General features: G+C 50.2%; 1 long non-coding RNA gene across 1 annotated transcript; it reads right to left on the bottom strand.

Moving 5' to 3' along the window:
- Window positions 1-4,964: 4,964 nt before the first annotated feature.
- Window positions 4,965-9,205, bottom strand: LOC107179510. Its single transcript, XR_001510147.2, has 3 exons — window positions 9,141-9,205; window positions 7,205-7,478; window positions 4,965-5,200 (listed from the first exon to the last, which is right to left on the bottom strand). It is a non-coding gene; the product is annotated as an uncharacterized LOC107179510 (long non-coding RNA).
- Window positions 9,206-10,147: the final 942 nt, after the last annotated feature.

Genomic DNA, 10,147 nt, shown 5'->3' with positions numbered 1-10,147 from the left:
GAAAGAGAGAGAGGGAGAGAGGGAGAGAGAGAATCCCAAGCAGGCTCCACGCTGTCAACACGGAACAAGACGTGGGGCTCTATCCCACAGACCGTGAGATCATGACCTGAGCCAAAACCAAGGGTCAGACACTTAACCAACGGAGCCACTGAGACATGTTTTGTAATCCATACTCAGTGACTACCTATAAAATGTTGACTTGCCTGATCCGACCTATTCACGATTTAGTTGGTTTTTTTCCAAATGAAGTGTAGTTGGTACACAATGTTAGTCTTGGGTGCAGCACAGCGATTCAACAGCTCTGTATGTTGTGCTGTGCTCACGACTAGAATGACTACCTTCTGTCACCTTACAAGGCTAGTAAAATACATGGTTTAACTTCTAGTCTAGTAAGAGGAAACTATTCATTCCCTCATTCTTTCATTCGACTGGCATGGAGCAGTGAATGAGACCAGGTCTGTCCTTGAAGAGCTCCCATTCTTGTTGGAAATGGCAGTGGGTGGGAGGACGAGAATCAGCTCACTAGTTCACACAATGTGATGTCCCCTAACCCCTAGGGAGCATGATCCATGATTCATTCTGCTAAGGGACTAAGACCTCACAGACGTCTGAGAACTGAGCTGGGTCTAGAATAACCTTGTCAGATGGAAAGTGAGCAAACTCTCAGCTTCCAGTTTGCAGGAGCCTGGGGTGTAGGGTTCCCTTGGTTGTTCTGGGGCCCAGTTCACCCCAGCCTCTGCAACATGTGACCCAGATTTGACCCCAGTGCTGTTCTAGTCACGTCCCCGAGGTAGCGGTGCTGATGGTGGTCACGGTGGTGCCATGTCTCTCCAGGGTCCTAGGATAGGTCCAGTGGGTCTGTCTCCTAGAAAGGTTGCCATGGTATTGCGGAGGCACCCAGTGACTAGCAGAGTCTTGTTCTAAAGTAAAGGTGACCGCTAGGCCCAGACAGGCCCAGGCAGCAACCCCCAATTCTTCTCGGATAATCAGACTACTCCAAACCACCCGAGGTGAGGGGCTGGGGGAAGGAGTGGAATCTGAGAAATGCAACAGAAAGCATCATCATTGCCCAACAGCTGAGACCCAGTTTTTAGCCCAGGACTTTCCCAGAACCATCAGAGGCCCTGGGGAATCTAGTGTGTTGGCTGAGCAGTGAGGAACTCTCTGGGGCTGTCTTCCTGGCAGGAGCTCACAAGGTTTCACTGAAAAGATTAAAGGACTGGACTGTGGTCAGAGGTGTGAGCAGAGTTAAGGGGGCCAGAGAGACATCCCAGCACCCTGGAAACCGCATCAGAGGAAGTGTGAGGTGCCAGGTTGAAGGGACCAAGGGGAGGGAACTGTGTTACCAGGGGAGGATGTGTGTGGGTGGCGGGTATGTGTGTGTGTGTGTGTGTGTGTGTGTGTGAGTGTGTGTAGAGATGGGGGTGGAAACCTAGCCCTCTCTCTTTCCTGCCCTCCCATCTTTTCTGGGGCCTCCCATTGGCCAAACCCAAATGGAAGCCAGAAAGCATCACAAGAGCGATGCAGTCCATATGTCAGCCCCTCAGGGCAGTCAGGGCTAAGAAGGGGAGGCAAATGGAATAGAACCAGCACCGCAAGTGCAAGCGAATGGAGGTTTGGAGGAGAAGCCACTGCTGAGTGGGGGAGCTCACCAGCTGATGGGAGGAGGGATACACCCCATGATCTCCAAGGTCCTCCCTAAAACAGGCCCAGGTGGCTGTGTGAGGGGCCCTCCATCCTTGAAAAGGAGATGAAATGCGCCTCTCAGAGATTCTGCCCGACACCTAAATGGGTCCAGGATCATGCACTCAGGGAGAGGTTTGGGAGCGGGAGGGTTTCGGCCGTGGTCAGTGGGAACCTCTCCAGCTCTCCAGCAGCTCCATAGAGACACGCAACTGCCTTGTCCCCAGAGCTATCGCCACCTCCAAGCACGTCCTGAGCCCAGGTCCTCAGCCCCTGACCTGTGGCCATAGGGAGATAGCTTATCGTCAAAACAATGGAACAGGGAAACTCCGAAGGTCTCCACGTCGCGGTTCATGTCTGCTTCATGACAGATGGAGAAGCAGGCGGCGCTGGATGTCAGCCTCAAGACTGTCCTCGAAGCACCGTTGGCTGCTTCAACAGGCCCTTTGACACTTTAAGTCTTCACTTTAGTGCAGTACTTTCTCCATTTGGCCTAGGGTCCAGAGTTGGTCTACACCACAACCAAGCCTTGCAGAGAAAACAGCTGTTTCAACTTTGTAAAGGGTAGATCCAATCTTTACTGTCCACTGAGCAGAAATAGAAGCAAATGCCTTTAGTCCATTCCAGAGACTTCTTCCAGTACAGTAGCTTCGATTATTCCTCCAGATGATGTTACCCAGACTTCCTCTCCCCTCCTCCTGCCTCTCTGCAGAATGGCATCTGGGATGTGGGTGGGGTGGGTCTGTGGCCTGTGTCCCCATGGCAGAGCAACAGGCTGTTAGATCTGTGCGGTGGCTCTGATCCTCCCTTGTCTGGTTTACCTCTGGCCTGGCCTGGCCTGGCTCCAAGCACTGGATTTCAGTCGTGGGACCCCTGGAGGCCTGAGTCCGGGAGGGGGTCCGGCCTCTGTGTGGCCAGGTGTTGCAAACTGTGTTTATTTTGCAAAGCCCAGATGAGGCCTGTGCTGGGTGGTCTGTGACTGGAGCCCACACCCAGTCTGACGTCAAACCAGAAGTCGGCCGATCCCAGCGGCAGACCCAGGGTCCTCAGAAGCCCCACTCCCACCTAGGGATAAGGGTGCCTGAGCTGTACTTCTGAGCTTCCTAAGAGGGCTCCTTCACCCCCACCCCTTCTACAGTCCGCCTCAAAACCCCGGAGCTGGTGAGTGGGCTGTGGCCCAGGAGAAACCAGCCAAGATCAGACTGGTCTGCCAGACTGTGGCCCCGGGGACAAATCCTAGCCCTCCCTAGTAGAAGGTGCCTCAGGGCTGTGGGTGGGCCTGTCTGCCATCTGGTGGGAAGCCCCTGGGCCTGCTCCACCTCCCAGTGCTGGGTCCCATAAGGAACAGATAAAGCTTGTGTTGAGTGCATCAGCAAAGCTGGATCTCCCGGCACACACGCACCAGAGGATGGGAGGGGTATCGACAGCGGAGAAATACCATCAAATGATCCCGTTAACTCTGCTGTATTTTACACTCAGCCCCAGGGGCCATCAGAGGCCCAAACCCGGCCCCTCCACAAGCTCTCCCTTCTGAGAAACTCAGTGCACAGAAGCCCTCGCATTGCCAGGTCTGTGAACTTTGCCACATGTTCGTGCAGCTGAACTCACACTCCGTGGACATTTGTGAGCCCTGCCCTGTGCTGGGCCGGGGCAGAGTCTGAGAAGATGGAAGATGGAGGAAGGCTCCCCTCTCCTGAGACTTCAATGGTTTGGATTAAATGTATTACTACCTGCTTCGTATTGGACCTACAACGACTCCGACTGTCTACAGGGCCAAGTTCAAACTCCTTCCAAGAAGTCTTTGCCATCTGATCCTCCCAGCAGGCAGGGCTCCTGGGTGAACAAGAAATTCACTGTGGCTCCATCCAGCCTCAGGGCTCTTGCTTATGCTATTCCCTTGGGCAGTCATGCAATCTATATGATAGGGAAAGATAGGATAAAACAGGCAGAGAGGGAAGGATTAGGACCTGAGGTCTCTGGGTGGGGGAAAAAAACATATTTTGAAATAATGCTGGGAGCCTTTAATGACAGCAAACCCCCGCGGGCGGAAGGCCCCTCTTAGGAATGTAAAGGACACCACCTACTCCCCCTCAGGTTCCCCTCAGGAATTTGTCTACCTGACTAAAAGTAAATAGTAGACCATAAAATGTATAATCCACAAGGAATGATATGGCCATAGACCACCCCTCATACAATGGAAACCGGCCAATCAGGAATAGACAACCCAGCATCTAGAGTTATCCAGCCAATGAGCGTAGGACCTGAAAAGGAAAGAGGGAGAAGGGAAGGGGAGTCCACCAGAACCTTATAAAACAAGGACCCTTGCCTATAGTCCCCAGTATTCACCTTCAAACGTCCCCTCTACGTAAAGAGAGCTTTCCTACTATTCTTCCCTTCTTATACTCTAATAAACTTTGCCTGCTGCTCACTGTGTGTCCCCCTCCTCATTCTTCCAGCGGCAAGAGGACGAATCCGGGTGTTGAGGTAAAAAAAAATCCTGCAACATTTAGCCCTGGAAAGTGCTCTTGGGGAATCTGTTCTCATCCCCTGGTGGGCACAACAAGAACCCTCAGGCCTGGTAAGGGGAAAGGACACACTTGGTGCCCAACCACGGTCTGTGCCAGGAAGTCATCAAGGGCTCCTGGCCAGGACTTGGACGTGCAGAGAGGGTTCTTTCTCATGACCGGCAGCCTTGTCCTTGTTCCCACTTGCTGTCTTGCCTCTGTCTCTCGTTTCCCCGAGCAGAGTACAGGGTTCTTTTTCTAAGCTTTCCCTTCAGCACAGTGCTGGGAATGCAAACACAATGATTTTCTTTTAAAATTACATCCTTTTATTATAATTCAACAATTTAATTATAGTTATTAAATAACTAAAGATCTGCCTACTTTGGTACTTGTGGTATAATGAAAACACACACACACACACACACACACACACACAACAATAACAACCCAAAACACAGGCTTTGGAATCAGATGATCTGGGTTTGTTTACATTTTTTCCTTCAGCAAATCTTTGCCGCATTGACTCTGGTGACAGAAATTCTTACTGCAACTGGAAGTGTCACACGGGGTCAGGGAAGCTGAAAGTGTCACACGGGTCCCATCCTGGTAGAGTCAGGACTTTTCTGATGGCTGTTTAAACCCCTGCTCTGTGTACCACGTCCCCTAGGACACACACAATAGCAGTCAAATAAGATTGCCTTTTTAATATAAAGTTTAATTTTTAAATTAAAATCAAGATCGCCAAACACCTTTTTCATGTTTGTCTTGTAAGGACTTGATTCAAATGATTTGTGGCGTTTCTTCCATGGGAGAGAGTTTCCTCTAGTTTTTGCTGTTCTGAGCTTGGTGTCCCTGGATGAGTTTTAAGGAGTCTGTGAAGTCTTTTACGTAGTATAGGGAACGTTGTGTTTTGGTGTTCACTGCAGCCCCCTCTGCTCGTGGTGTGCACCCTGAGAGCCCGTCTCCACTTGGGGTTATCAGATGTGACCACACGCACATGCCAGAGGAACAGCCTGGGGAGGCACGAAGTGTATATCATTTACTGACAATACATATTTAAACACATCAACTATTAATTTAGGCTTGCTGATGATGCCACTATTATAATATTCTTATTTTTAAGAAACAGTCCTTTTGCTTCACAACAGCTCTACATAGGGGCGCCTGGGAGGCTCAGTCAATTAAGTGACTCCTGATTTCGGCTTAGGTCATGATCTCACAGTTCGCTAGTTCGAGCTCCGCATCGGGCTGTGTGCTGATGGCGTGAAGCCTGCTTGGGATTCTGTCTCTCCTTCTTTCTGTTCCTCCCCTGCTTGTGCTCACTTTCTCTTAAAGTAAATAAACAAACTAAAAAAAATTTTTTTTAAAGCAGAAGACCCACAATGCTATGTAATGATCTGTTAACATGTATGCAGTGTTAATGCATTCAGAATTTTCATACTCCTGGGACGCCTGAGTGACTCAGTCGGTTAAGCATCCGACTCTTTTTATTTTTTATTATTTTTTAACATTTATTTATTTTTCAGGAAGAGAGAGAGACAGAGAGACAGAGAGAGAGAGAGAGAGAGAGAGAGAGTGAGCAGAGGAGGGGCAGAGACACGGAGGCACAATCTGAAGCAGGCTCCAGGCTCCCAGCTGTCAGCACAGAACCCAATGTGGGGCTCGAACTCATGGACCTCAAGATCGTGACCTGAGCCGAAGTCAGATGCTTAACCAACTGAGCCACCCAGGTGCCCCAAGCATCCGACTCTTGATTTTGGCTCAGGTCATGATCTCAGGGTTCATGGGATTGATCCCCCGCATCGGGCTCTGCACTGACAATGCAGAGCCTGCTTGGGATTCTCTCTCTCCCTCTCTCTCTCTGCCCCTCCCCTGCTTGTGCACTCTCTCTCTCTCTAAATAAATCAATAAACATTAAAAAAATAATGTTCACATTCCTGAAGGAAAATGTTTTTTAAAAACTCATAGAACATCTGGTGCAGCGTCCTCCTATTTTCTATGTCATCAATCACCCATCTCCTCGGGAATGAACACCAGTGGAGGGATAATGCTGTCACAAATCCTATGCACTTCCGTTGTCCCCTCCATTCCTTCTGTGCCCCCCCCACCCCACCCGCACACACTGCCAGCAGCCTTGGTGACAAAGTTCAGACACATCCATATACAATCCCTTATGAGTTAATAACTTGATGGTTTTCCCCAAGAATAATGTCATCTTATATTCATGGGACTCAAGGGTCCTTTTTGATGGTGAAGGGAAAAAGGGAGGGAGAGAAGGAAGGAAGGAAAAAAGGAAGGAAGGGAGGAAGGAAGGAGAGAAGAAACGGTCTGCCCTAAAGGCTAATTGAAGCTCTCACCTCTGGTGTCAGAACCACTTGCCTGTTAAAGCTCTTCGGGCTCAGCCTCAGGAAGAACCCTTATACACAGATGTGAGCATGCAGGTGTATGACATTAGCATGCACGTGAAGTTTACATGTGTAGAAACACGGTGACAGGCTACCCTGGCATGTCCTGAGGGTCCATCTGCTCTGCTCAGCTGCCACCTGTACCTAAAATATCTGCCTGCAGTTTCTACCTCTTGAGAACCTCAGTCCTTCAAATCTACCTCCTCCTTGGAGTTTTGTCTGACACTTCCCTTCTTTCCACTGTGATCTTTCTGCCATCCGCTGGGACTTTTTTTTTTTAATGTTTATTCCTTTATTTTGAGACAGAGAGAGAGAGGGAGGGAGAGAGAGAATGAGTGGGGGGAGGGGCAAAGAGAGAGAGAATCCAAAGTAGGCACCACACTGTCAGCGTATGACTTGGGGCTCGATCCCACGACCGTGAAATCATGACCTGAGCAGAAATCTAGAGTTGGAAGCTCAGCTGACTCAACCACCCAAACGCACCTCTGCTGGGACCTTTCAGATCATGGCAGGGCCTGGTCCTGAGACAGTATAACGGATGTTGCCAAAGGTCGACCCAAGTGAAGGAATGTTCGGGGCCCTGTACCGAGAATGGCTACTAGAGGGACTCACCAGAGAGCAGATCTTTGGCATGCAGCTGAGTATCTTGGGATGAGAGGCCAAAGGGAGACAAGGCTCTGAGCACAGGGACAGCTGACAGCTGCCAAGAGTCAGAGCAGCTGGCCCACAGGGGCAGAGGGGGAGGGACTCAACTGTGACTTTTTTTTTTTTTCTCCAGAGTAAGAATGGGGCAGAGAAGATGCTCCAGAAATATTCTCAAATGAGAACGAGTCAATGAATGGTTTTCCAGAAGGCCGTGAGTCCCAGGAACGCAACACCTGGAATCCTATGAAGAGAAACCGAATTCCCGGGTCAAGGCTGTGGAGAAAACAAGAGTGTTGTTCAGCACAGCCTGTATATCACCATGGCCAGGGCCCCAGGCTGGCGAGGGAGCAGCGAGACCTGGCATCCAGCACAGGCCCTGGTTTGGCCAGCAAGACTCAACGTCATCGTCCAAAGGAAGGGCCTTAAAGGACCCTCTGGATCCAACTTCTCTCCACATTAAGTTTTCCGAGGGTTGAAATATTGAGATTATGGGTGATTTCTATTTTCCTCTTTATACTTTTCTGGATTTTAAAAATGTTTAAAATGTCCAGAAATGCCTGGCTTTGGAGAAAGGCTGAAATGCAGCCTTAGACCCACTTGTCAAGTCTTGCTACACACCAGGGGAGAGCTGCCTTTTCATAATTCTTCCATCCAGACAGGGCTCCTATTTCTAATTCTCACAAAGGTGCTGTATGTGCGAGCCAAGAACAGGCTGAAATTACCTGGGGAGCGAGTCTAGACAAAGGTACTTGGAGTGACCACCATTACCCACTCGGGCTATGTTGTCAGACCCCAGTGGGCTCAGCCACAGTTGCCAGGGGCCCCTGACATTGCTGGATGGATGGCCATCGCTGCAGGACACCATCGATGGTAAGCAGGGCTCTCCATGAGGGGCCCCAGCGCGCTGTGTTCTCTGGGATCCTCAAAAGCACAAGATTCCAGGAAAAGTGCCTCATTTTGCCCCATGGTTTCCCAGCCGGAGCCTCAGTCACTCAGAACTAAGGTGAAGCCATATTTTATAAGCTCACTCTATTTTAACGATGGGGTTAATTTAACTGTTGAGGACATGGGGGTGCTGGGAAGGGGATAAAACGGAGTGACGGCACTCTGCTGACCTGTTGTTGCTCCCGTCTGAGGGCTGGGGCATTCTAACTGGTTCAAACTTGTGTCTGTGATCTCTTCTCAAGGACATACTTTGGCTTAAGTTTGAATGCTTTCCAGAAGGCTTCTCTGCCCCCCAGGCAGAAAGATTTCTGGGCCCTTCTCACCAGTGATGCAGGCAGGCCACAACACACATCAGCCCCTGGCTTAAGGATAGCCATGCGCCTCCCTCCTCCTGATGTAACTTTGATACTCAGAAACATCAGGTGGGTCTTTGCTTTCTCTCTCCTTTTCAGATTAAACGGCAATATACAACAGGCTTCAGAAATACTCAAGGTAGAACACATGGAAGCGGGTATGAGCAGACACTAGTAGCTTCCTACCCAACAGCCTTCTCTGTCCACCTTTCTTGATCAGATATCAGGCAGTCATGAACACAAGGACCCCTTCCCATCCTCAAGAGATGAATCTCATTAGTTTAAGCCATTCATGGTAATTTCTTTCCCTTTCCACCTCTGGGCACCCAGCATCTGGTCTGGCCTGGCCATCCTCTTGGACATGGCCACTCTAGGAACAAAGGTCCTCTCCACCCAGAGCCCAACCCATGTATACTCAACTCCAGTAAGCCCTGAGACATACGTTGGTTTGAATGGCTCTACTGACTCATAGACCTTTAATTCTTCCAAATCAACTTTAATCTACCCCAAGTGTTCTCACACCCCTACTAGAACCGTGTGGAAACTTCTGGAGCTTCCTTCTGAAGTAGTCACTAGGCCCGCCTCTTTACCACTTGGACACCTACTGACTGAAGCAGCCTGGCGTGGACCCTTAGAATCAGGTGGCTCTGTGCTTTCTGTGCAACATTCCTGGTGCAGAGATATCTGGCACAGCTGGAAGTCCCAGAGTGGAGGGTCCAGAAGGTCCAGGTGCACCATGGAGCCTGTCCTTTGTTCACATGTCTCATGGTGGTCTCCCTCATACCTAGGGGGAAAAAAAAATCTCTCTTCAGTGCTACTCTCAAAGATGCCCCCTGCAGGACATCTGTGAGTTTGAGCTTTTATTAAAGACCCATCAGGCCTGCTTTGCAAAGTTACCTCAGGCAAGACTCTACCAAGGGCTTGGGTACCTTCAAGGGGGAGAAGAAAGCACTGGGAGAATGCATATTAATATCTCAGTGAATTTTCCCCTCAACTCTTCCTAAGAAATCTGACTCAGCTTGCCATGTAATGAGGGTAAACACCTAGAGGCAGAGGGACAGAGTTGTGAGGGGGATGTTGGGATTGGCCAGTCAGTGGGAAGCATCTTCGGGGAAGCTTGTTGGCCTGTCCAGCAGGGGAAGGAGGATCATCTTGGTCCTGAGGGCAGGAGAAAGTCATATTCAGTTATCCTCACTGAGTCCTAACCCTCAGGCCAGGGTTTGGATTTCTGGATCTCTTGGGACAATTCCACATTGGCCCTGATGCCAAAAGCTGAGTTTCAACAAGTCCAGTGGGGGCGAGGCACAGTGGTGCCGGTCCTGTAGGAGAGCTTGACAAGGATCAGGATCTCAGGATCCCATGGCCTGGTGAGGAGGCAACCTCATGCACTGATCCACAGACTGTGGTAACTGGGATGACCTCAGCTGTGTCCAACATCAGTCCTGACTGGTGGTGGCTGCCATAGCACTGTGGCTTCTATGGGAGCTCTGTATAGTAAAAGTATCCCTCTCTCCTTAGCAGGACTCCACGGGAGGCTGGAGTTTCAGTGGCCGCTTCAGGAGGCTCAGCGTCCCATACATGACGTCATGCCTTCCTGAGGCTCTCGTGAGGG

This window comes from Panthera tigris, chromosome A3, assembly GCF_018350195.1.
Source record: "Panthera tigris isolate Pti1 chromosome A3, P.tigris_Pti1_mat1.1, whole genome shotgun sequence".
Taxonomy (NCBI): domain Eukaryota; kingdom Metazoa; phylum Chordata; class Mammalia; order Carnivora; family Felidae; genus Panthera; species Panthera tigris.
Note: the sequence above shows the minus strand (reverse complement) of the source record. Positions and strands in the feature narration are given on the sequence as shown.